At 43.5% G+C, this 27,410-nt stretch overlaps 1 protein-coding gene across 1 annotated transcript in view; it reads right to left on the bottom strand.

Annotated features, from left to right (window-relative positions):
* Positions 1 to 27,410, bottom strand: part of Prkca (protein kinase C alpha) — a 392,576-nt gene that overhangs the window by 329,027 nt on the left and 36,139 nt on the right. The window lies entirely within an intron of this gene.

The raw sequence follows: 27,410 nt of genomic DNA, 5'->3' as shown, positions 1-27,410 counted from the left end.
GACAGGCACCTGATTCTCATGAAAATGACCAAAAAGTATTGCCTTTAACTGTCTTCTACAGCGAATATTAAACCATCAGAGCAACTGGAGTACTTGATTCAAGCTTCTCTTTCCTATTTTAACCTCTAGGTTGATGGGCTGAGACAGATGGCAGTAAAAGCTCCAGTGACCAACATAAAGCAATGAAGGGAAGGGAATGACCCACGTTTAGTGTTTGCCAGGGACAGTACCAGCCCTGCCTGGTGCCCCCATTAGATGACATATTACAAGGCCACCAGGTCCTGGGGAGCAAACCTTCCCTGAGATGCAGCAAAACTGCTCCATAATTCAGAAGGATACTGCTGTGTAACAATTAAGTTTGGAAAGTCAAAAAAAAAAAAATCAAATTTTTATCTATGCCCTCTCATATGTTCAATTCTATTAATAAAAATGTATAGGAAAAGTCACTGCTTTTAACAAAAATGAGTCTCTAAACCCCTACTCTCAGACAAATCACTATTCCATGAAACAGGATCACTACTAAAAAAATGATATAATGGGGAGGGAGATCGTGGGGGTTATTCCTGATCAAGGCTTCAATGTCAAATGATCATCAAGGCCAACAATATATCAAAAGGTAACCTTCAACTACAACCTCTATCATCGCTGCAGGGGAAATTATACTCTATGCCCTACAGTGTGGGCACAAATTCATTCATTCCTATTTAACACATTTATTGGCCCTTCTATGTGTCAACCATAGAGAACGTATATGAAATGCTGTAGAGTGCTAGATGCCCATGATACACACAAGTAACTCAGCAAAAATAACAGAGTGATGAAGCCCTGACACCTAAATATATTTTCATTGTAACTTGGTTTCATCAGGAACAATTTTACTTTGGTTCTTAGAATTTGACAGGATTTTCCATGAGACTTGAAAGATTCCAGTTCTTTTAACAGTTCTCCAAGAAGCTGAATTGACAATTTATTTTGTAATAAATTTTTTTGAAGTAAACACAGGTAACATCCTATCATTCTAGAATTATTCTCATATTAAGCCTGGTTTAATAGAAAGAGATGGTTTTATAATGGCGTCAGGTGATGCCAGTGAAAATTGTAAGAACCACGTTTCCTATACCAACCTGCACAGAAAAGCATTACTAATCATTTTGTCTACTGAATTAACCAAAATACAAGATCTCCCCCCACCACAATAACGTCAATGCTTTACGCTGGCAGAAGCACAGGGCAATAGAAAGTCTATGAATTGCTGATGACATGAAATTAGTACCATGCTTTTAGGAGATAACTTGGGAATATTTGCTAAGAATTATAAAACATTTACTCTTTCCTTAAGAGAAAACAATATAAATATTTGTAAATCCTACCCTTGGAAATTTGAAAAAGTCAAATGGGCAAACCTGTTCATGACCGGTCATTTGCAATAGTGGTTAATTAGAACACAGTAACAGTACAGGAAAGAAACATGGGTTGCAAAATTTTGAAGATTATACAACGACCCTTTTAATTAGGACATGATACTTGATAAGAGATCTAGATATAAAAGCTATGCACACGACTGTGTATGATGCAAATAAAAAATGAAAGGATTATAGCAACAGAATACAGTTAGGGGTAGGTTATTACTGTTTGGGTGGGATGAATGCTCCACCTCGGCACTACTGGCATCTGGGGGTCTGTCCTATGCATGCAGGGTGCAGAGAAGCACCCCTGACCTCTACCAGTAGCTATGAGGAACGCCTCCAGCCTCCGATGTGCAATAGGAAATGTCTCCAGATACTGTCAAACCACTCCCATTGGAACCACTAGGTTTAACTCAGCTGCTCTACTTTCCAATTTGTTTTTCTGTATGTTAAAAATAATTTTTAAAATAAAAATAAATGGTAATCAAAGAGCCAACATTTAGTGACTTACTCTCAAAGCTGAAAGTCCTTCTGTAGTGCTTCACCACATTCAAGAACACAAGACAAGGGGACCTCGTTCTTCCACGGGTGGCCCATTCCTCTGGTCACCGTGAGGGCATGACTTGGGAAGCACCAGGTTTTCTCCATACAGCAGCTCCCCAAGCACAGCCTCCTTCCCTGAATTGCTTCTGCCTCCTGCAGCATCATCCCGCTCACAGCTCTCCACGAGGAGATGAACACAGGATGACACCAAACTGCATCTCTTTGACAACACTTGGTATTTTGCTGCCATGTTTTGAAACACCTGATCCCAGAAACCTTGAAGTGCCTCATCATACCTCCAGCATTCCTCTCCTGATTACTACAGAGCTCTACAAACAAGAATTAAACAGTGTTTTGACCGGCCACACACTGTTGCTTTGGAAACAACAGGTCAGGGGAAAAAAATCACAGAATAACAGACAAAATGACAGAGAAAGTGTTTCTCATGCTCCAACAAACAGGGCAGTAAAATCTTAAAACTATAAGACTGGACAGACATTCTTAAATTTGATTTTAATGTTATGTGCTAGCAAATCCGTATCTATTTTGATGCTCAATGCTAAATAAGCACATCTAATGATAAACTCCTTCAGCTGCTGGTAAGATCAAGCAAGATGCAGAATAAAGTCCAAGCCGGCCTTAAGCTGCTTTTGCAGCCTAAATGTTGCGAAATCTCAAATTTCAGTTACACAACCCTCCTGACGCTGCTGCCCCGCAGGCATTTCTACCTGGATGACCTTGAACTTGTCATCATCAAAGTGAACTCATTATTGAATTCATTGGTGGTCCCCACACTAACAAACCTATCCTGCTCCCCTAAATCAGGGACTCCTTGAGGACAAGAGAGACAGAACCCTACACAATAAAAGCTGACTTATGAATGGATTGAATCTCCAAAGAAACCTCTCCCCGCTTTGATCTGGGGGAGAAAGCAGAACCTGCAGTAGAAAATCCTCTCCCTTTGACTACAAGGACAGGACACAGGTCCCATACCAACCTGCACTCTCACGGCTGCAGTCTTGCTCCTGACCATCAGGGGCGCCCTCCGAAAAACCCAGCATTATTTCAATCCCATTGCACCTAGTTCTATAATGGATTTTCTAAATCCAGGTTATTATAACTAAGTGAAGAATGTATCATGAAATGACAAAAAATAGAATTATTCAATTATTCACAACAATTGTTTATTATTCCTTTAAAACCATAATTAACATGTACATAATAATTCAAAGACGAAGCAGTATGTAAAGTCAGGTGACAAATGCTATTTATGCTGGTGGCTGAAATGCATACTAAAAATATTAAAATAAAGAGAATATTTAATGATGATAATCATTTAATGAGCATTTACTAAGTGTCAGCCCTAGCCTAAGCTTTCTAGATATAGATACATCAATTCATCTCATCTTCACAAGAATCTCATGAGGCATATATGTACTATTGTTTTCCTTGTTTTAAAAAAGGAAGTTTTAAAAAGAAAGTGAAAAAAAATTTTAAAAGGAAGTTATGAGGAATCTGAGAAGTTGTATTACTTACTCCCTGATTAAAGCTGTATAAATTCTATCTGCATATCTGAATCTACAGAAGTATGGGCAGACATCCAAGTACATACTTTCAAGAGTTTTCCATAATGTCAAATATGACACTTTTTAAAAATCCCAAAGAAGTGGTCCATGCATGCTTATGTTCTTATTTTTGTTATATGCTTCTTGGAATTGCTTACTGGGGGCAATGTCAAAACAAACTTCCTAAATTGGATCTCATCTTAGTAGTCAGCTCAATTTCAGAATAAAATTAATTTGAGATTGAGGCATTTATTTATTCCCTCAAAAAACCAAACCTATAATTTTGGTATCCTGTGACTAGTAATTTCAACAACAGGAAAGAGCTGAGTATTATAATCTTTTTTAGAAAACTCAAAAGCTATTTTTTAATCAGCTTTTATACTTCAGTGACCCTGACCCAAGATTACTCTTAACAATAAAAATTAGAAAGATCTCAAAAATGAACTCAAAATGCATCAAAGACCTAAGTGTAATTGGGAGCACTATAAAAGTCCCAGAAGAAAATGCTGGAATAAATATCTTCTTGACCTTATATTTTGACCATGGTTTCTTAGATATGAAACTAAAAGCATAGTGAATTACAAAAAAGAAAGAAATTAAGCTTTGTTGAAATTTTAAAATTTTGTGCTTCAAAGAACATCACTAACAAAGTGAAAAGACAATGGGCAGAATGGGCGTAAATATCTGCAAATCCTATAAATAAGAAATTTGTGTTTAGGATCCAGCTCAATAACGACCCAATTAAAACAGGGCAAAGAATTTGAAGAGAATTTCTCCCCAAAATATGGCACCAAGCATGTGGAAAGATGCTCAACATCCAAGTCACTGGAGAAATGCAAACTAAAACCATAATGAACCACCACTAGACACTGATCAGGATGACTACACAAGAAACATGAGTGCTGATGAGAAGGTAGAAAGTCTGGACTCTTCTACATTGCTGGTAGGATTGTCCAATGAGGGAGCTGGGCTGGAGTGAAGCTCAGTGGCAGAGCACTTGCGTGGCATCTGGGAAGCCCTGGGTTTGATCCCCAGCACCACAAAAAAAAAAAAAAAAAAAAAAAAAGGGGGGGGGCAGGGAAATTTCTCTTAAAAAAAAAAAATATGGTGACAATTCTTCAAAAGGTGAAACTTAGAATTACCATGTGACCCAGCAATTTCAGACCTCAGCATAAACCAAAGAGGAATGAAAACACATCCACACAAAAACTTATAGACAAATGAAAGTTCACAGAAGCACTAGTTAAGACAGTCAAAACATGGAAACAACTCAGATGTCCAACTGATGGATAAACTGGCATATCCATATAATGGAATATTACTACCCATTAAAAATGAAGGATTCATGCTACAATATGGAGAACCTTGAGGACACTGTGCTAATATAAGAAGTCAGACACAGAGCACCACATGTTGAATAATTATATTTATATGAAATGTCCAGATCAGGCAAATTCAGAGAGACAAAGTAGCCCCATTGCTGCCAGGAGACAGAGGAAAGGGAGAATGGGAAGGGAGGATGACAGGTACAAGGTTTCCACCTGGAGTGACAAAAATGTTCTAAAATAAGATGGTGTCACAGCTGCACGATTCCATGAATGTATTAAAGACCACTAGATCTTTAAGAGGATTAACTTTTGCTGGGCGTGCACACCTGTAATTCCAGCGACTCTGGATGCTGAGGCAGGAGGATCGCTAGTTCTAAGCCAGTCTCAGCAATTCAGCAAGGCCCTCAGCAATTCAGCAAGACCCTGTCTCAAAATAAAACTCAAAAAGGGCTGGGTATGTGACTCAGTGGTTGAGCTCCCCTGGGTTCAATCCCTGGTACCAAAAAAAAAAAAAAAAAAAAAAAAAGACAGCAGCTTAACTTTATGTCATACGAATAGACTCCCAAATCTTGTAAGAGACATATGTGGCAGAGCAAAAAGAAAGGACATTTACACTGGTTGGGCACAATTCAGTGTGACCACCAACAATTCCTGGCTCTCCCTTTCATCCATCCACACCAAAATGCGATGATCACTAATAACAGAAATAAGAAGCCACGTCCTGATTTCTACATGAGCTCAGCCGACAGATCTGGACAAGTGAATTCCTGTTTGTTGGCTCCAGTTTTCCAAGCAGCCAAAAAGCGTAGGAGGATTGACAATGCTCTACAATCCTGAGGCCTGGAGACTTGCAGGGGGTTAAGCTGGAGCTTCCAGCATCTTCTCCGTCTCAGACATACTGGGCTGCTCCTCCTGCAAGTGTCACCTGAAGCCAGCAGCCTGGGGGCCTGGCCTTCCCTGGCCAGTATGTACTCACAGGTGCAAGTGCTCGCTCTGCTCACAGTAGAGATTTAGACCCCCTGGCCAGCCTTTCCTGGGTGCCCGGGACAATTCATCAGGCCTGCATAACCTGTGCTAGCACCTGAAACCCAGTGCAGCAATCCTTAGGCAGGGGGTAGGGCAGACCACTGGCTTCCCTTCTACCACTGCCTTCTGCTGCCTCTGCCAGCCTCGCCCGTGACCTTTGGCTTATTTTGTCTGTGTGCTCTGCCTACAGTGCTGGGGCTGCTTCCAGGGTCACAGGGAAGGCTTGTTAGGTGCCGGCTCCTGGGCCCTAGCCCAGGATGCTGACTCAGGTTCCAGTGGGGCCCATGAAACTCTTCCCATCAGGCTGGGGCTGCTTCTCCGCTCATGGGTGACGCTTTACCCAGCACACTGAAGGAAGTTAATAAATATGCATCAAATAAGTATAGAATCTTTGCAGAGATCATAAATCATGTTTTACAAGGGCCCGGCACTTTGTTACCTGTGACCTCAGTTGACAGTCACAGTTCAATATGCTGGCAAGGCGGGGAGCAGCACCCCCGGACAACTGTCTGGGGAACCCTGGCTCACGTGAGCAAGGAGCCAGGTCCTTATGGCTCCTAGGGGCACAGCCGGCCTGAGGTGCTGGGAGCGTGACATTTCGGTAGAGCTTCTCTGAGCCTCCATATCTGTTTACCTCCTCGCTGCTGCATCTGATTTCCCCCAATTTAGCATTTCCCTGGCAGATGAGCTGAAGGGTGAAACAAGCCCAAAGGAAACAGAACCAGTTTAAATACAGCAGAAAAGACACAGGCACCCTCCTCCCTCCCACCCTCAGGAACTGCCCCCAGAGCTTTAATAACAAAGGAGCAGTCAAGGAGCACAGCATATGCAGAACATCTGGGCCCAGGGTCCCACAGATGCCTTTCCCAAAGGCTTCAACTGGCTTCACCAAGAGGCCACCTACTAACAGGACAAAATTCAGAAGGAAAATAGACCAGCTCCAAGTGCCACGGGCTCCATTTCTCAAAACGCCAACCCAGGAAGTATAAATCTCCATCCCTGGATCCTTCTCTGGCTTCAGCAGTGGGTGCAGCATCAAAGCTGCCTGTTGGGTAAAGCTGGAGTCTTGGCGGCGGGGGTGGGGGGGTGGGGGTGGAGAAATAGATATATATATTTTTTAATTTTTGGCCTTTTTTGTAGTTGTAGATGGAGAGCATGTGTCTGTATTTTCCTTGTCTATTTTTATGCCGTGCTAAGGGTCGAACCCTGTGCCTCCCACATGCTAGGCAAGTGCTCTGCCACTGAGCCCCAGCCCCAGCCCCTAATATTCCTTAGCCAGGCTGGAGAACTTCCTTCTCCTCAAGTGCTTACTACCAACAAGGGGACTGACTGCGAATTCAGCTCTGCTCCCTCTCTCCCTCTCTGCCTAATCTTCCCAGAACTTCTGCTGACCAGAACCCCACCCCCCAGAGCACACAGGTAGGATCATAAATCCACCCACTGGACAGTAAGCACCCCCACTAAACCATTACCACCCCGTAGAGGCTGCTTGCCACAGAGGGATGAGGACCCAACAGAATGGAGGAGGCACATCCCAGGTGCGTCCCTGAGCAGACACGCAGAGAAATGGCAGTGCTGATGATGTCATCACACCCTCCCCTGCACCTCCCCACAGACCAGGAATCCCGATGCCCTTTAACAAGGCCGACCACGACTTGTTTGCTGGCTTAATTAATTTCAGGGGCTGAGGTGCAGAGGGGACTGGAGGGTGAAGGAGGAAGCCGGATGGTGGAGTCTCCCCGGCTGGGCCAGTGCCATGGTAACCAGTGAGCAAGAGGCCTTGTGAATGGCAGGGCCGAGGTGGCAGCTGCACCACCCTGCCAACAGCAAGATGGGCAGACCTCCACACGGTCTCAGGAGGACAACCAGCATCCTCCAGAGCAAGGCCAGGACTACTCGTCACCTAAGCCACTTGGTGCACCAAAAAGCCATTGAGGAGGGCCCCTGCAGGGTGAGGTGAGGTTGTGGGGGGAGAGCCTGAGCTGCAGCCAGGACTGAGGTGGTGGTGGTGGTCAGTGGGAGGGGTCAGGCCTCTGCAGACCTGCCCAGCAGCAGAGCCTTCCCCATCCTGCCCCCTTCCCTCTCCAAAGATGCAACCGGTGCCATCAACCAAAGGAGCACGGTCACCTTCCCCATGAGGACCCATCCCACACCCCTCACCTCTACAGATAAAGTAGCTAGCCAATTACCGGGATGGTCTCCTTATTAACTCTAAGGACTGCCTAGGACCCGAGTGAACTGATTAGATGCTAAAAACCCAAGGACCACTTAATCGGGCTTCTCACCTACTTAAAGGCTTGAGTTCTTGATGTGTTACAAACCCAGAGATAAACTGGGCCATCCAGGGTTGGAAGCAGAAAAGGAAAACAGGAGGAAGGATTTTAATTGTACCTTTCCTATAATGGTTAACTGGTTTAGCTTCTTTGTCTCCACATAAACCCCAGAAAGGCAGAAGCAATACCAGTTAACCAGCTTTCTACATCTAGAAAACTATTAGGATTACATGTTGATTGACTGAATAACTGGTGGTTGGGAGAAGAATGAGAAAATCCAAAGAAGGGAAGGAACCAAACTCTTACCATTTGAATAAACATTGTGAACATTTTGACATATATCCTTACAAGTCTTTGAAAAAAAAATTAGTGCATAGCTACTGATACAGGTGGAGTTCTGCATGATAGTTAAAGCAGAAAAGCCTTGAAGGACACTTACAGGCTATGTGACCTTGGGTAATTCACTTACCATATCTGGGCTACAGATAATAGGGATAAGAATACTTTAAATTCATAGGTTTGAGGACTCAATGAGCATTCAAGGGCTTATCACACAGTGAGGACTCAGTACACACAGCCTATTCTATTACAACAATGTTCTTCAGTCTGCTTCTTTAGTTACCCACGTATCAAACATCTTTTCATCACAACAAATATACTTCTACGTTTTCATGGTTAATGGCCATGTGTGTTTATGGCACATGTGGCCATAAGTTAATCCCCCGGCCTTTGCTGCCAGGTTCGGTTGCCGTTTTTCCTGTGCTAGATGACACACCAGGAGCCTCCTGAGCCGTCTGTCCCACATCACCCACTCCATTCACTTCTCAGGAAAACTCCCCAGAGAAAACTGCTGACAAAGAATGACACGCGGTTATGTAGAATCAGTATCTTCCTCTAAAAAGGAAAATAGAAAGCAACAGCACCTACCCCCCAGGGCTCAGGCCTGCTCCTCACACACCGCACCTGAGCGCTCAGGAACCGTTGACCACTGACCAGCCACACCCCGGCCCAGATGAAGACCAGCAGAACGACGCTGTTCACCCATCCCTTCATTCAACCAACTGTCTGTGCCACTGTGGAGGCAGAGGACTGTGCTGGCCATCAAGAGGGCTGGGGTCACACACAGGTGACCAGCAGGGCAACCATGTGTCTGAGCGTGCCCGGTTGCTCCAGGTGCGTCTGGTCAGTCCAGATGTGCCCGTCGGTCCCTGCATGTGCCCCCTGTCCCAGCTCAGATATTCCTGGCTCTCCTCCCTTCGCTCTGGAGTGTCCTGGTCTGGAAGGTGAAGTAAACATACACTTAGTGAAACATCTAAGAAAAACTGCAGAATCCCCGGCAGGATCTGATGGGCCTGGGGGTCGGAGGGAGGCAGCAGCTCAGCAGGGCCTGAGGGTGAGGTGGAGGATGCCCGGGGTGGGGACAACAGACTCGGAGGACAGAGAAGTCCAACGCTCAGAGGGCTGCCACCCATTCAGTCCCTGTGTTCTCCCAGAGAAGAGCAGACAGAGCCGTATCGGAGGATTTTCAAAGGCAGGTGGATTGTGTGTGGCTAAAGGAATCCACAAATTTTCCTGGATCATCTGGGGTAGGGATGAAAAAGGCTTGGAGAGGAAAGGAGTACCTCAAGGCCCCAGAGTGAAAAAGATGTTTCAGACTCATTAACCCTTGTCACAGCGCACACTCCTCTGATCCAATCTGCGTCCAGCTGGCGTCGGGGAGGTTAATAAGAGGACCGAAGAGGTCAGCTGCACAGCTTTGGATTGCGCTCAGCCTCCCCTGCTCCGCCCCCCAGGAGCCCCTCTTGCTATTTTATGGGGGAAACCTCAGAACAGGCCTCACTGGTCCTCCTCAGGAAGTAGCAGGAAATCCGGGACCTCATGAGGTGGTACAGACACCGAAGCTCAGTGGAAACAGCCGGACCTTAGACCTTAGACAATGCAGTCCCTTAAGGCTGCGGTAAAACCTGGCACCTAAATGTTTCACCTAAGCCTTAGGCAAGATTTCTGATTAACTAATGACCACAAGCCTAATTACAGAAAGCACAGAGTCTGGCCTAATGTCTACCAGCCACCCTCTCAGTCACTTGGGAAGAAGGCCCTAGTCAAGGACCGACAGAAGAGAGCAGAAGGACATGTTTGGGAAGAAAGGGATGAGGGAATCAAAGAGTCAAACCCCCTCAGTTCACCCAGTAAGAAACTAAGACCTAGAGACTTTGGGGGTCAGAGGATTTGAGCCAGACCAGAGAGCTAGACTCAGACCCTGGCCCCCTTCCTCTAAAACCAACCGAACCAAAGGGTTCAAAATGAATTACAAAATTTTGTATTTATCAAGAAGCTTAATTTTGAAATCGTATGCATATCTTCATATCTAAAGAAACATCACTTCCATCCTTATGAATGAAAAACATGAAATGTACACACCATACATACAAATACCCCCCCACACACACACACACAAACTCACACACACTCATACACAATCCAGAGAGATTTGTTCCAAGTCAAAAGTCACAGGAATAGACAATTGAGCCTAGATTTTCAAAATGATCAGCAGCAGTAATTTAAATCAAAATATACAGAATTCAGTAGGAGGTTAAAAACCACCAAAATTATATGAGTTTCGTTATTCTCACCAGATGTTCTGAATGAAATGGTACTGGTGGGGATACCATGGTTGGATTTCTGAGTTCATAGTAGTGATCGAGCGGGACAGTTTGCCAAGCACCTCTCAGTACAGGATCATAATTTCGTGTGACCGAGTTGTCCCCTGTGGAGGGAGGGAAAGGTGCAGGGTATTTTATAAATGCAGGGAATTCATCTCAAGTGGAGCCTCTGGGCCACTCCCTTAGGCTTCAGATGCACCAAGTTCACAATGCACGAGGACCATTATCTCACATACGTCACTGCATGTTTGTGGGCACTGATGGCTCATGGGTGTCGACCCCACGTTTAGTGAATGAGCCAACACAATGAACTGGAACTCTGAGAACCTGCCCAGTGCCCTAAGGCCAGCAAGGACACCACTGGGATTTGGACCTGGTCTTAGGAAGCCAGGTGCTAGTTGGGTTGGGACTGCTTTGATTTAATCCAGGAAGTCATTTAATCAGGAGAAAAAAAATAGACCTTGTGAGACCATTTTACCCCAATCATTAACAAGACTGTGTTTTAGAATCCAATAGTAAAATCAGAGTAAAGAATTCAGAAACACACACAGAGAACAGAGCCTCAGATTTCTAAAACTGCACGTGGCAGACTCATCTTAAGGACTGTTGTGGGTGCCGCAGGAGCTTTGACTGGCTACTCCCTCACCTTGTATTTCTATTTAACAGCCTCTGGCTCCCAGACCCTAATTTTTCACCTGTCCCCTGAGCTTTCACTAGGTCTTTTATCTGCCAGTGTGACCAGGGGCTTTTTCTTAGCTCAGGTTCCCAGCTGGGAACTCTTGGCCAACCGCCCAGGCACTTCTGCGGAGGGACTGAATGAATGGCAGATTTCTGTTTCCTAACAAGACTTCCACAAAGAACACCGGGACCCTTTTTGTTTCCTTCAAAGAAATCCGATTCTGTGAACTCAACGTGGTCCTGTTAAAAACTTATCAAACTCCCAAATTGTTTGCAAATTGAGGCCAGTTATAAGTGCTTTGCTTCTGGCACCCTGGAAGCAATGTTTTCAAAAAAGATTTCACTTTTGCCCTGACAACATAATTATCTGAAAACAAGGAAGGGAGGGGCGGAGGGCAATCTGAAAAGATCACTTTGATGTGAAAATCATTGCTACATAAAGGCCAGTGTGGAATAAAACCCCTTAAAGCCCCTCTGAATCATTTAATAATTTAGATAACAATCTACTGAAATGTTTGCTTCCTATGGGGTGCTTTTTTAAAGACTGATTTGGGTAATTTGTGGGTGTCTTTTGTTTTGATCTTAAACCTTAAGGAGTCAATGGTGATTTCTGCAAACTTCAAGAGACCACAGGAGGTCTTGGAGGAGGAAGAGCCCATCTTTCTTCTGAAGGCAACTGGCCCACAGAGCCAGCTCCAGGCAGTTCCCCCCACCTGGAGCACAGCTGGAAGAAGAGATCTCTCCTCCTTCCCTGGCTCCTGCAGCCTGCTCTTTCACCACTTCAAACTCACGGCTATTACTTAACCCTGACCAGCTTCCCACAGCTCATTCCCAGCTCCATTCAGTTAACAGGTCAACCCAGCTCTTCTGAGTTCACTGTTGCACTATTTTATCTATAGAGACAGAAACTAGCCCTGGAAATAGGAACACAAAGGAATGCACCCGTTTGCTTTTGTGGTGCTGGAGATCCCACCTAGAGCCCCGTGCCTGCTAAGCAAGGTGCTGTCCCACTGAACCTCACACCCAGCATTGGGAATTTATGTTTAATAAGCGCATCAGGTGCATCTCTCTATGAAAAGCCTCACTGGGAAAGTTACTCAGACAGCAGAGATTAGGATTGGAGGTGTAGCTCAGTGGTACAGCACTCGCCTAGCATGGGCAAGGCCCTGGGGCTGCTCCCCAGCACAAGGAAAAAAAAGAAAGAAAGAAAGAAAGAAAGAGACAGAGGGAAAAGAAAAAGGGAGGAGGAAGGAAAAGGAAAAGAACAGTGATTAAGCCTGCTTCAAGGAACATTTCTACCAGTGGCGATCTGTGCTTGCAATTACTAAAGACTTTAAAATTTTGGCTTTGGAGGGATTTTTCTTTTCCTTACAGTATTGCAAGTTGCATCATAAATGTAAAACATTGGGGCTGGGGTTGTGGCTCAGCGGTAGAGCGCTCACCTAGCATGCGCGAGGCACTGGGTTTGATCCTCAGCACTACATAAAAACAAATAAATAAAATAAAGGTATTGTGTCCAACTACAACTAAAAATAAAAAAATAAACGTCAAACATCATCTGTGTTGACTTCTAAAGAGTCATCCGTATCATAAATCATCTTAAGTATTATAATTTTTTTACATAGAGCATAGCTGGCAAGATCATGACAACAGTGAGGATGGTTTCAGAGGCAGATTTATAGCTACTGTATCCTTAAGGATAAAGCAGGTGCAGCCCAGGGGTAAGAGCCTGCCTGGCACACGTGAGGCCCTGGTTCCAACCCCAGCACCACAAAACAAACAAGAAAGGGATAAAGCAAACTTCAGAAGTACAATGTATCCTGGTCAGGATACAGACACATAATTAATGACACAAAAATCTCCATTCATATTTCCCTGGCCACTCGGGAAAGACATCAGTTACCTATTTCAAATGCTTTCTTCATAAATAGACAATGAATGCTGTATTGCTGTCAGTGCTCAATTCATAATGACAAAGAAAACCATGGCTCAGATAACATTAAATGGCGCATAATGAATCATTGATGTTAGGCTTTGGCGTGCATTTCATACTTCTGATTAAATAAGAGAGAATATGATAATCAGAGTATTAAACATTCACGTGTCTGTTTTCTCAGTGGATATGCATTGAATAAAATCAATTACTTGTCAAGGAAAGTCATCTTTAAAAATATATATATTTATTGAGCATTTAAGAGGATGTGGGAATTATTCTGGATACCAGAGAGTATACAGAGTTAATTTATTGGGAGAGTAAATATAGCAATTTATAAGTAATCAGAAGATAAGGTCAGAGTAAAACCAGTGACAAGAAAGTCTGTCAGAGACAAACCTTTTTCTAACTTTGGGGTACCAGGATTGAACCCAGGGGCACTTAACCACTGAGCCACATCTCCTATCTGTCTGCCCGTCTATCATTGAGACAGGGCCTCGCTAAGTTACTGAGGCTGGCCTTAAACTTGTGATCCTCCAGCCTCAGCCTCCCAAGCCTCTGAGGGTATAGGCATGAGCCAAATATACCTAAGATGCAGCCTCCTCTGATGGAGTAGATCTAACTGAGCTCATGCATGGAAAGTGTTTGTTCCAGGGCTCAGGTCACCTCCTCACAGCCCTCCTTTTTCTCCTCTTCCCACATTAGGCTTCAAGAAGCTGGCAAGACTCAAACCTTTCTCCCCCCTCCTTCTCTCCTCCCCTGCAGTTCATACTTAATGACAGAACTTTCCATCCCAACCGTCTCAACAGACACTAGAAACCCAACATAATGCGGAATTTGGGGGCTTTTGAGAAAAGCTGCCCTTCTAATTCTAGTTGATTCTCCTCCCAAAAGCCTTGCGAAAACTCCACACGTAAAGGGAAGAGTCTAGCAACATCAAGACACAAAGATAAATACCACTTTTAAAATGCTGAATCCCCTCCTCTTTTCTCCTAAGGCTTGGGAATGTATTTGTCTCTTATAAAAGAGTCTTACAGATAGACCTTCGGGGAGTCGTGAACACAGATAATTGGAATTACTACTTTTCAAAAACCTGGCACAATTCCACTTGGCATTCTTGGGTTCTGAAATAGTCAGCAAGAGGACAAATGTCCAAAAGTGTCCACTGAGTCACTCCTGCAGAATAAAAATCATGTCAATTGGCCCAAAATCAGAAGGCATCTGCAGAAGGCTCTAACAGGAAGGAAACAGGGAAATGAGAGAGAAAACAGAAGCAGCTTTGGCAGAGGGAACACATTCGTGTGCACGAGGAGGGGCGATCTGCTCCTGGAACTCCCAAGTCAGGAGAAATCCACGCCAATCACGTCAAGGCTGGCTGCAGCCATCAGGGCCTCCCTGTCCCGTGTTCCCTGGTCATTGCCCCGTTTCTGCTCCCCTCCTGCCTTTCTTCTCCTTCCGGGGCCACCTGTTAAAATTTAACTTTTCTTTAAAAGCAAATTCAAATGTTGCTTCCTGATTCCTCTTGTCTGGCTCTAAACCACTTTGGTTTTACATCTCCGATGACTTTTGTCATGATTTTCCTTTGATTGTAGACTATGCCCTTGTCTGTTGCATCCTTAAAATTATAACCCTCTTTTAAAAGCTCATCCCAAGGGGCAGGGGTTGTGGCTCAGTGATAGAGCGCTTGCCTAACACATGTGAGGCACTGGGTTCGATCCTCAGCACCATGTAAAAAAAATAAATAAAGTGTTTTGTTTTTTGTTTTTTTTAAAAAAAAAAAAAAAAAAAAAAAAAAAAAAGCTCATCCCAAGCTTGTCCATGTCTGCGTTTATCTCAGGGGCGGGGGGAGTGGGGGCTAGCACAGTGCAGAGCACAGGGAAGATGGCCCTTGGACTGTCTGCTAAGCGGAATTGCTGTATTGGAACAGTGCTCCCTCTTAATGAATTTACTTGTAACAAATACTGTGAATTCACTAAATAATAGACCATTTGCCTCATTAAGAAATCATGACTTATTACTTATGGAAAGTAAGACGCTGCCTTTACATTCAGATGGCCAGTTTTTTTTGTTTTTGTTTTTGTTTTTACCATGTAGAAAGGACAGCCCTTTCAAAGTGGGAACACAAGTCCCTGTTTCATTTTTCTGGTTTCACACGGCCATGTCACTCAGTCATTGCTCCTTCAGGTTCATGACATGCAACCGTAATGAGAAGGATGACCCTGTGGGAGGAAACTTTAACAGGAGGCTCGGCTGACTCTGACTGAACAAAACAGAACACACAAAGGTGGTCATGTGATAGCGACAGCAGGCAGGCCTTGGGCTCGCTGCTGCAAAATTCTGCAATGTCTTTTAATACAAACTCTTAATACAAACGTACGCATTTGCAAAACAGGATGAGTTTTAGTGTGAGTGAAAGAACACAGGGCGCGGGGGCCTGAGGTCAGTGGTAGAGTGCATGCAAGTCAAGGTCCAGGGTTTGATCCCCAGCTCCACAGGAAAAGGGAGGAACAACAACAGACAGAAGAACCCTGGGACTATTGGGCACTTCTTCTTTTGGTAGGTGCTTGGAACTAAACCCAGGGACTGATGCGTGTTAGTAAGCATGCACTCTACCACTGAGCGACACCCTCGTGCAATGCTTGGGCACTTTAAAACTTTATTCAACAAGTAAGATTCCTAGGATTTCTAAGATCTTTAGGAAGCTATCAGGATAAAACAAAAATGGATATCTTGAGGTACCTAAAAACCTACAAAGTTCCGTGCTAGTTGACTCAGAGAGGAAAGGTACATTCCCCCACTGAGCCAGCGCCAACAGACTCAGCACCCTTGGGAACATCCTTCCTACCCACTCCCCAGAACCAGCAGGGCCACACTGGAGGCCCCAGTGCCCCCAGCTCACAGGAGCTTGGAGATGGAGGCCTAACTTCCTCTCCTCCTTTCCTTTCTCTTTTTAACCACCTACCCCAAACAAAAAAGGAAAGCAAAACACAGAGATAAACACTATACCTTAAATTTCTGCTTTGGAAGGAAGGAGGGAGGGAGGGAGTCACTCCTCCCCTCTTTCCTGAAATTTCCCTCGTCACAGACACTCTCCCTCCCTCAAGCACCTCTTTGGAACTGACCAGTCATGCACCAGCCCAAGTGCTTCTGAGACCTGGGTCAACCTGGTCCTGAGCAGGCAAGTAACTGCACTCTGCAGAACAGATGCCTCGGCAGGTCTCGACACCTTCCATAAATGTGTACATAGGGAAGACACCGCAAAGGAGCACCATCGGTCCTTCCATCTGACCATCTGCCCATGGCTTGGAATATGTAAGTCAAAGAGTTTGTCCTTCCTTGTTATGGCCTGTTACCAGCTGCTGCACGTAAACAACGTAAGAGCTCCTCATCCAGGGAGGACATTCAAAGGCCCCAACAACCTCTGAGCTGGGCTGAGGTAAAGGGGACCTGCCTAGACAAGAGCCATGCCTGCCAAACACACATCATCAGCAAACGCTGTGGCAACGCCACAGTGGGCATTTTTCATGTGTAGCACATGCAACTCAGTGTTGCTCCGTGAACCTTCCTTACCATACCCCCCAAGTATGAAAAGGCATCACCACCACTCCAGATACCCACTCCCATCCCCAGGGGCGTGACAGGGGCCCTGGCTGAACACAGTTAGCTAATTTCTTTAGATGTAGAGAAGCTCATCCCCCAAGTCCAAATATTGCAGAGAAGCCAAAGATTTGAATGGGAGGGGTTTCTTTCCCTGCCCCCATTCCCTTACTCTTCATTTTTATTATAAAATAATTTTTCAGCCAGATGTAAAATTAGGACTGTATAATAAAAGGAACACGAATGATCTATCACCCGGCTTTAATGACCATTAGTATTTTGCCAGTGGTTTGAAAGAATGGTTTCTATGCTACTTCAGAGCAATAGGTAATATTCCTGATACACATTAATAACAACAGTCCTCTCACAATCCGTCTTTCAGGCTGTCCTGATCATCCCTGCTTATTTTGGTCTAGAGAATATTAAATTTAAGGGTCAAAAGAAAAAAAATAGAGATATTCAAATAATGGGTACAGTTTAGTAGGAGTTAAAATTCAGATGCTCTAAGAAATATTACTTATTCCAGTTCTCTAAAAGAAAAATTACAACAAGCTGGCTTAAAGTACTTTGAGTTTATGTGAAAGTTTATGCCTACTATAAATATTTCTATAATCCTTTTTCTGTTCCCAACCACTTGAGAGAAACCTAAAAAATCTCCAAAATATTTTTGGCATTGGCCTAGAATGAATTGTTATTAGTGTTTGGGATGCAGTTTACAAAGGACTGTCAGCATCCTTCCATTGACTCTCTAGGTAATCTTCACACACGATGTACCACAGGTGTTCTACTCAACAAAACCTCTGGGTCATCTCGGTGGATGAGAAGGAGCTATTCACGCCCCCCTAGGACAGCAGACCCACACAGCCAGGCTGGATCTTCTCTCAATCCCGTCCATTCCCATCTCCTGAGAGGCTTATGACATTACGTGTCATCTATTTCTAAGGAGGCAGAGAAACAAGTTTTCCATGTATCAAATCCAGTTCTGAATTGACTAAGAAACTGTGATGACATTTTTCAAAGAAAATGGCAGCAGATTCCAAAACCATTTATAAACGCATCTTTTCTGGAGAGTTTAGATTTTCAAAGACTTAAAGGGAGGCGTGCCGTGGGCTGTTAGTGATAAAAGTTGCTGCCACTCAAGAATTTTCTGAGAAATTCTTTGTTGAGAGCTCTCTTAGATTTCACTCCACCTAAATTCATGTTTTTAATTTACTTGGCTCTTCCCAGATGTTTTGAGAATGACAAACTTTTAGAAAAATAAACTGTTTTACACTAAATTTAAAAGTAAGTAAAACTTTATTTTTGTTTTCCGATGAACTCCGCCAAGAATTGTGAGGATCACAAGGACTATATTAAAAGTCACTATTTGCCGGGGGTGGTGGCACATGCCTATAATCCCAGCAGCTTGAGAGGCTGAGGCAGGAGGATCTCAAGTTCAAAGCCAGCCTTGGGAATTTAGTAAGGCCTAATTTAGTAAGGCCTAAGCAATTTAGTGAGATCCTGTCTCAAAAAATAAAAAGAGCTGGGGGTGTATCTCAGTGGTTTAATCCCTCATGCAAAAAAAAAAAAAAAAAAAAAAAGGAGTCATTATTCACTAATGGCAGATTTTAGGCTTGCTTTTTTATTCACCAAGGTGAAACTTCCTTAACAGAACTTTATTTTTCTAAAAGGTATTCTCATCCTAATAGCCTGTTAAATTTCTTTCCAACTCCTCAGATTGACACAATGTAGGTAACTATGGAAATCAAGCAGAAGAACATGCTTGTTAGTATGAAAATATGAGACACTTTTCTTTGTGGGAGTGGGGCCGTTGGGGCTGTAATCATTAAATGAATCAGCTGTGGAGAGAGCTGGAATTTGAGTGGAGTGAGCGTGTCAGCATCACTCTGGGAGGTACAGAAAAAGTAAATTTTTAAAAAGTAAAAAAAGATACTGCCCATGTTTTGTGAGCTGACCACTGGATGAATGAATGGAGAGTGGGAAATGAAGAACCACAGCACAGTCGTACCATCAACTATTAAAGCTATTGCTGCACTGTAAAGAGCAAGTAGGTATTTTTGTACGTCTCCTCTTCTTCTCAATATTACATCAGCTTTAGTCTTCTTCCCCTCAGTGTGAGAATTGCACCCAGGTGTGCTCTACCCCGAGCTCCATCTCCAGCCCCTTATTTCATTTTGAGACATGGTCTTGCTAAGTTGCCAAAGCTGTGATCCTCCTGCCTCAGCCTCCAGAGCTGCTGAGATTACAGGTGGATGCCACCACGCCTGGCTACTCTTGAATCTTTAAGAAAGGAATTGGGTAGACTGTAATAGAGTTTTATCTATTCCTTATTACAAGCAAAGAATTTTCTAGGTACTGGAAGGGATAAAATGTGAATGAATCTGGACTCTGAGCTCATGGAACTTACACATTTTGTAACTGTAAACACATATCAACAGTTTCATGATGACCTAAATCCAGCAAGTAGCCAAAAAGATATGGATTATTCAGTTATGGTAAAGAGTTTCTTGGCTCTCCATGGAAGAACTGTCTCAGTTTAGTCCTCAAAAAATATAAGGATAATATATATTCCTTGTCCATAACTTCTGTATAACAAATCCCAACTCAACACTCATAAATGTTTTACCTTAAGAGTTGGTGGTGGGTACCCAATGAAAATAGATCAACACTTGACACCAACAAATACACTTGTTGAATTTAATCTTTGCAAAATGCTCAAGAGATCTGATTATAAATTATAAAATATTAAATGGAGTAAGCTGGGCGTGGTGGTAGATATCTGTAAACCTAATTACTCAGGAGGCTACAGCAAGAAGATAGCAAGTTCAAGGCCAGCCTGGGCAAACTGGCAAAACCCTGTCTCAAAATAAAATTTAAAAAGGGTTGGGAATATGGCTCAGTGGTAGAAAGTTTGCCTATCATGTGTTGTGAGGTTCTGGGTTCAATATCCAGGACCTAATTACATAAGTAAATAAAGATTACCATTGTCTTATGATTTGAATTAATGCCGTTATGCTCCAATTCTGTTACTGTTTTCTCTGCTTTCAAGTTCCCCGGAAAGAATGACTTACCAAGGAACTCATCTCCAATCATTCTGCTGTCCACTTGGACTTTCCAGGTACCATGTACAACCTGGGCAGTTTTTCTTCCAAGTCAGTACAATGCAGACTGTGTTCCTCATGACATGGCTTGCTGTGGGCCTTTAAACACCACCCTAACCCCAACCCTTTAAATACCACCACCCACTTCAACAATAGTTCATGACAATCATTACCTACTATGCATGTGCCACGAACCAAAAATACATAAGAACTCGTGTGTACACTGTCTTTCCTGAAATAAGCACAAACCCCAACATGAAATAAAATTTCATATATGACAAAGTTAGAAGACTTGCCCAGAATTCACGGCTTTTAAGTTGCAGGGTCAGTAATTGCCCTTGCTCTAATTCCAAAGCCCTGTAGCTATTCCATCTTCTTTGATGACATGGAATTAGGAATACACAAATCCATGAGAATACTCATAAGGCACTGTAAATCCAAAGACAAAATGGTGTTACTTATTATTATTCATTGGGATTTGTTTTATCCTCTGCTGCCCTTACTATTCTCCCTCTCCCCCTCCCCAGTCTCCTTCCCCCTCTCCCCCCTCTCCTTCCCAATACTGGGAATTGAACCCAGGGACACTTTACCGTGGAGTTACATCCCCAGCCTCCCATATCACTGGAATTACAAGCCTGCACCACCACACACAACCAGACCTTATTATTCTTGATAATTCAAGGTTAGGTTTGCATCTATAGCATGAAAAGGTAAGAGCAATAAAAATATAAAGCTAATGCAGGAGGACTTGCCCAAGACCACAGCTGCCCTGGTCCCCCCTCTTCCTCCCTTCCCACCAGTTCTACCCTGGCCTTAGGGCTGGCACTCAGGAGCTATGGACGCACTGGGAAGAAATGCTGACTGGAAACTCTTCTGCCATCTAGGAGCCCTGCTCCATGAACACACTACAAAGAATGACTTCTAGACCTAGAAGAATTCATTCTCAGCATTATTTTTATTACCATGGCAACCATTCCCAGTTGCTTTGCAAGTTTTTTTTTTTTTTAACTTTAAAATATCCACCTATATGGTGTGTTGTCATGTAAATAATGTTGGTTCCTTTAAAAAAAAATAGACAATATAGAAAACTAGAGGAAATGATGAAGCAAATGTCTTCCATTTCAGGCTTTTCCTATACACGGACTTTTTTTTTTTTCAAATCACTGTAATCATACTGTGAATATAATTTACTATCTTCCTTAAAAGTGGCAAGGTATGTTTTCATGAGCATTTTTCTATATTTGTCCTCGGCAGTGATTCAAAAGAATGCTTAACGGTGTACTATTGAATATACTGTACCAATCATCGCTGAATCATTTCCCCTAAACCCGATCAGAAAGGAGGTTTCTAGCATTTTTGCTATTGCAAGTAGATCCAACAATAGGTATGTAGATTTACTGTGCAAAAATCTTTCATATTTAACATGACTTCCTTAGGGCCCATTCTCAGCGGATTAGCTGGATCAGAGGGCAAAATGATGGCTATGGCCATGATAGTGGTGATGACAAAATATTTCAGACACACACAAAAACGTCCAGAGAAGGCGAGGATGTATGCCCCACACTGAAATTCAACAGTTGGAATTCAGAACCCAGCAGCCAAAGCAGAAATGCACCAGGAGTGCCACTCCTGGATGGGCAGTTGCAACATCTAACTCTGGAGAGCCAGGAACATTCCAGTTAAATATCCAGGCAGGAAGAGAAGTCTCTCCACCTCCCTTGCACACCACCTCCCTAGGTTTTCATTAGCGCACACAGCAGGTTTTTAAAGGATCTGGGTTGGCTGCCTGTGTATGATTAAAGCAGAAAGATCTGGGGTTTTGTGAAGCCCTTTCTACACATATAAACTAGTGAAACGTGAAATCTAGGACATTCCCCTTTAACCATATAAACTAGGGAGGAATAAAAGTATTCCATGAGAAAATTTGACCTGTAGAAGTTTAGAGCAGATTGTAGTTGGCAAATAACCATGAAATGTGCTTATTTCATATTAATCAGTTTTTTCAGAAAATACCACATAGAAAATAAGATCTTTTCTATTTTCACTCTATGTTCTTCTCCCCCTCTAGCCACTAGGGTTCAATGGATTGGTGAAAATAAGTTCATGTAAGAAAACAAGCATTTGGTTGTTATTATGCCCAAAACAAGTAGAAGATAATCAGCAAAAACAATAAAAATTGTGTCTCCCCTGACTACCCTAGGAGATATAAAGAAACATCACAAAAAGGCAAAAAGCATAAATGAAAATTAAATTTCTGCTTAATCATCCTTTTGTAGAGAAAAAGATAAGTACTTTATTTATGTGCAAGGCAATATCATCTTTTAATAGCTATGGGACACATTACTATTATCCTGCTGCTTCTCAGCTGGAGAAATAGGATTAGTGGCCTAAGAGGGAAGAGCTTAAACTGATTAGTCAAGTAGGCAGTCCTAGGACAACAGGCTGGGAAAGGAACAGCCCAGACTACAGTGCACCAGTGTCCCTGCAAAGAAGCTTGGGCCTAGCTATCCAGGGCCACAGACTGAAATTTATATGAAGAAGCTTTTTAACCTCCCATCTTCAAAACAGACTCCAAAAGAATGAGGTCGAACTTAGGTTGGCTCAAAACGCAGGTTATATCCTAAAAAGCCATTTCAGAGCAATCACCAGTCATCCATTCGATCATTTATGAAACTAGCAATGCTTATTAAGCCACTGCCATATTTGGCAGTGTGTGTACCCCAATGGAGGACTCAGAGCCTGCCTGCTGGAAGCCCATCTGATAGAATACATTATTCTGCCCCACAAAAGCCCTAAATGTATATGACTCATAAGAAAAAGAATTTCCAAACTCTGAGTCCTGCTATGTCGGGTTGGAATTATCCTAGAGATCACTGCAGTCAAGCAACGCCTTCCCTTTGCAAAAGAATTTCTAAACTTCGGGGATGCAATATGGACTAACTCAAGAACACAGTTTAGTAAGAGGCACTCACGTCTACAATCCAACCAAGAGCTCTTTCTACACAACAGATGACACAAATTTATTTAGAGAAATCTGAAGTCTGAAATATAAGAAATATTCAAGATGGATTCTTACTAGCCAAGTAGTACAGGGTCTATCGCTCTTTTTTTTTTTTTTTTTTTTTTTTTTTTTTTTAACATTTACTTTTTAGTTGTAGGTGGACACAATACCCTTATTTTACTTTTATGTGGTGCTGAGGATCGAACCCAGAGCACCACGCGTGTCAGGCAAGCGCTCTACCTCTGAGCCACAACCCCTACCCGTCTTTTTTGATGTTCTAGCTTTCTAAGGACAAAGAAAAGCCAATTCTAGAAGGTGTGTAGGCAGCACTGGTTAAAAGAAAAAACAAAAACAAAAAAATTCCCAGTGACTGAGGATGCTTTCAAGGGCCAATTTGAGATCCTAGCGTCTGTTTTGAGATTCTGTCCACCAGGGCTACCATGCTTATGGTGAGCCACAGTAATGTGACGTGGCCTTAAGTTCATGTCCAAATACTTTCCATACAGTTTCTCTGGGGGACCTTGGAACTGTCATAACAGAAGTCAGGAGGGAAATGGGTCGAATGACTCCACTGTGGAAAGGAAGGCATATCTATCATCAAATTCGGCAGACAGCCCAAATGGAAGGTCATCTGAAAGCAATCAGAAAAATTAAAATTAAGATTATCATCAAAGTGAGTCATCAAAAGCAGCTAAGCCTCACCAAAATGTGCGGAAAGCTCTGCTCGTCCTATACGTCATGAAAAGGATTTCAGATGTGAAATCTAGGACATTCCCCTTTAACTAGGGGACGTTATTACTTTAATGCAATCAAAGCTACCCAGCTGTGGGACACAGCTCTGGAGAGCACGCCACAAACACAAAACTGCCTTTGCAGAAACCAGGTGGGTTGGTTGACAATGAACAATAATCTTTGACTCACTAAAATGTCCAACGGGATATTAAAAACTGATCAATGAAGGACCACATACAAGAAATTTTTTACGGTCGAATGACTCTCTGCACAACTGTGCACCAGAGACCTCCTGCAGTCCAGAGCCCATGCCCTGCTCTGAAGAGTTCATCTCGTGCCCACAGGTGGGCTTCCAGGCCCCAGGAAGGCACTGAGGAGCAGCCAAATCAAAGAGTGAACAAGAGTTGAAAACAAAGAAACAAGGTGCGGCAGGACACTACGGCTGGCCCCTACTTTTGCAACCCTGGTAGACTATTTCCAGAATCTTGGTTCACTTCCAGACCATAGGATCCCATTTCAGCCCACGGAGCCACATTCAATTCCTCTGATTCCCTCCCTGTGGGTTGAGTTCATTGGATTGGGGTAGCCACCTGACCAAGCCAAGCCACCAGAAACCTCTCTCGAAAATTTGAACTAAGACTTGGGTCTGTTAGCCTTTGAACTTAGGGGCAGGTATGGCCAGGACCTGACACTGCCACTTTAGACCCTAAGGCAGAGAAGGCCCAACACAGAAGCAGCCGCGATCCCAGGGCCTCAGACTGGCAGAACACCTCAGCCCTGGGGCTGCAGATCCTGGCAGCAATTCCCGTCCTTGCCCCACAAACCACCCTGGGTATGCCCATATGAATTCTACTTTGATGGTTTAAGCTGGTTTAATAAATTTATTATCTATAACCAATAAGACATAAGTTTAATCATTTAAAAGCTAGCATCTAATGATTTTTCACCCTAGCAGGATAACTTATAATACACATTTCTTCAGCAACGTGTACTAAAATATATTTGCTTCCCATTTTAAAGTCTATTTTCTGGTTCCCATAGGCCTTTCTAAGCCTAGCCAGATGCATGGGAGGAAGTTCAGTAAGCGTTAACACAATCTCCATGTCCCGAGTGATAGGCTGTAAAATCTAAAAACCCTTGGGCAAAAGGTTTTATTTTCAAGTTTTCATGTTTAGAAAGTCTCAGAGGCTCACAGCTCAGAAGCAGGGGTTCCTGAGTTGGGCTGGAGTTTTTTTGTTTTTTTAAATATTTATTTTTTAGGTATAGATGGGCACAACACAATGCCTTTATTTTTATATGGTGCTGAGGATCGAACCTGGGTCCCGCCCGTGATAGGCGAGCACTCTATGGCTGAGCCACAATCCCAGCCCCTGGACTGGAGTTGAGGTGAAGTACAGACCCAAGCCAGTGCCGCCTCTGCCCTGTGAGTTGGCCCACACCCACAGTCTGAGGAGGAAATAAAACCAGGACAGTGGGGATGCCTCACCGTTTCTCTGGCCAAGAAATGTGGCAGTCCTCCTGCAAGCACCTGTCCATCCCACAGTCACTGCCCACCCACACCTCCCTCCGGTGCACCAAGCTCAGGACGAGGTACAGAAGTGATTATGACAGCCCTGTCCACCTGAGTTCCTTCCATCAAGCACTTAGAGATGACACTGATAAACAATGACAGTGTCCTGCAGTCTCTGAGAGGGTGGGGGAGAGAAGCAGGGCAGGTCTCAGGACTGCGGAGAAAGCAAGCTGTGGATTCCACAACAGGAGGGAGGGATCGGGGCACAAAGGTCTCAGGTCTCTTTTGTGAACTTACTTAAGGACACTCAATGAACCCTAGTGACTCTCACAGAACTGGTCATAAATAAAATTGCTCAGCTTTCCAAAGATGGAAAATAACTGTTTCAAACACCTTCATTCCATGTTTTTTTTTTTTTTTTATTACAAAAAAGGGAGAGAAAAAAAAGGAGGGTGGAGAGAAAGCGTCATCTCTGTAATCAACCCTCCATCAGCTGTCCTACGGTCAACGGACACCCGCCCGAAGAATTCCAGCTCCCTGCCGGGGTGAGCCTGGGATGGACTGGCCACCCCACCTGCTACCCAGACAGCTGGCATGGTCAAGCTTCCCAGAGCCCTTAAGTCACCTACTGAGCATCTACCTAGGACCACTTCAATATGTGAAGAGTCAGTTCCCAAAGCAAAAAGGGAAAAGTACTGTTACCACCGCCGCATACCCTGGGTAACCGGGCTGGGCTGTAAGCAGACTCCTGCCAGCACTCGAAAGGCCAGCACTCTGAGGACACTGGCGGGAGCTTTAGTTACAATATCTTGTTCCACTGCCCATTAGGTGCTCGGCCACCCCTGCTCCTTCCATACACCCATCCACCGGCCCCTACAGTGAATTTTTTTTTTTTTTAAACCTCTGTAACTGAAGAACCTGATGGGGCCATGTGATAAGGGACCGTGGCCTAAAAACCCAAAGTTTCCAATTCCAGCTGTCATGGTTCAACTTTCAGGTTCCTCACACAGAAGACGTTAACGAAGGCCCTAAAAATAAGAGACGCTGGAGGCAGCCAGCAAGACACCCAACACTCAATCAGAGCTGCGAGTGTGAGCAGAGCATTAGCGGTTTTTGGGAGCCAGGCCAAATGTTTTTCCTCTTAGAGGAACGAAGTTTAGTGCCCCTGTGCAGTCAGCAGCCTGGTAAAGGTGGGAGAACGTGGGGAGGCACAACAGGGAGCCCTGGGAAACCCTCTCTCCTGTGTCCACTACTTACTAGGCAAGCTCTTCACAGTCAAACTCTTCGAAAAGGATGATGTATTTCTCCCACCCTTCAGACCAGAAGAAAAATGAAAAGCCAGAAGGAGATAGGAAACAAGAGACCCAAAAGCTTCTTTGCAAAAGTCTGCTGCAGAACAGCTCTGCCTTGCCCCAGATGGGTCTAGCAGCTATGTCTGGGGTGAGGTAGGCTACTGGCTTTCCACCCCTTTCTAAGAAGTCTGCAACCCTGTCCAATGCAGGGATGTATTCAGGCTCATGGCAGAATGACAGAAGAACCCCAGTAAAAATTTAATGTCTCCTTTTTATTTTTTTAATTTTTTTTTAGTTGTAGTTGGACACAATACCTTTATTTTTATGTGGTGCTGAAGAGTGAACCCAAGGCCTTGCACATGCTAGATGCTAGATGAGCACTCTACTGCTGAGCCACAACCCCAGCCCAATGTGTCTCCTTTTTAAATCAAGGTCTCAAGGCAAAAAAAAAAAAAAAAAAAAAAAAATATATATATATATATATATATATATATATATATATATATATATATATATATTAAAATTTTATTGCTAACCCTTTTATGGAAAGCAAAAATAAAATAGTGCTTTATACTTGGGCCACAGATATCTAATAAAAAGAAATTATTTCATGACTATCCACTTCAAGTCAAAAAGACTCTCAAATTATGTACAGGAAGAGGGCAAACTGTTCTCCACCTGATGAATGTTCCTCGAAGCAGCAAACTCAACTTGTCAGGCTTTGTTCAGTGTCTAGTGAATTCCAAACTCTGTGAAGGACGT

The sequence above is a fragment of the Callospermophilus lateralis genome, chromosome 11 (assembly GCF_048772815.1).
Source record: "Callospermophilus lateralis isolate mCalLat2 chromosome 11, mCalLat2.hap1, whole genome shotgun sequence".
Lineage (NCBI taxonomy): Eukaryota > Metazoa > Chordata > Mammalia > Rodentia > Sciuridae > Callospermophilus > Callospermophilus lateralis.
Note: the sequence above shows the minus strand (reverse complement) of the source record. Positions and strands in the feature narration are given on the sequence as shown.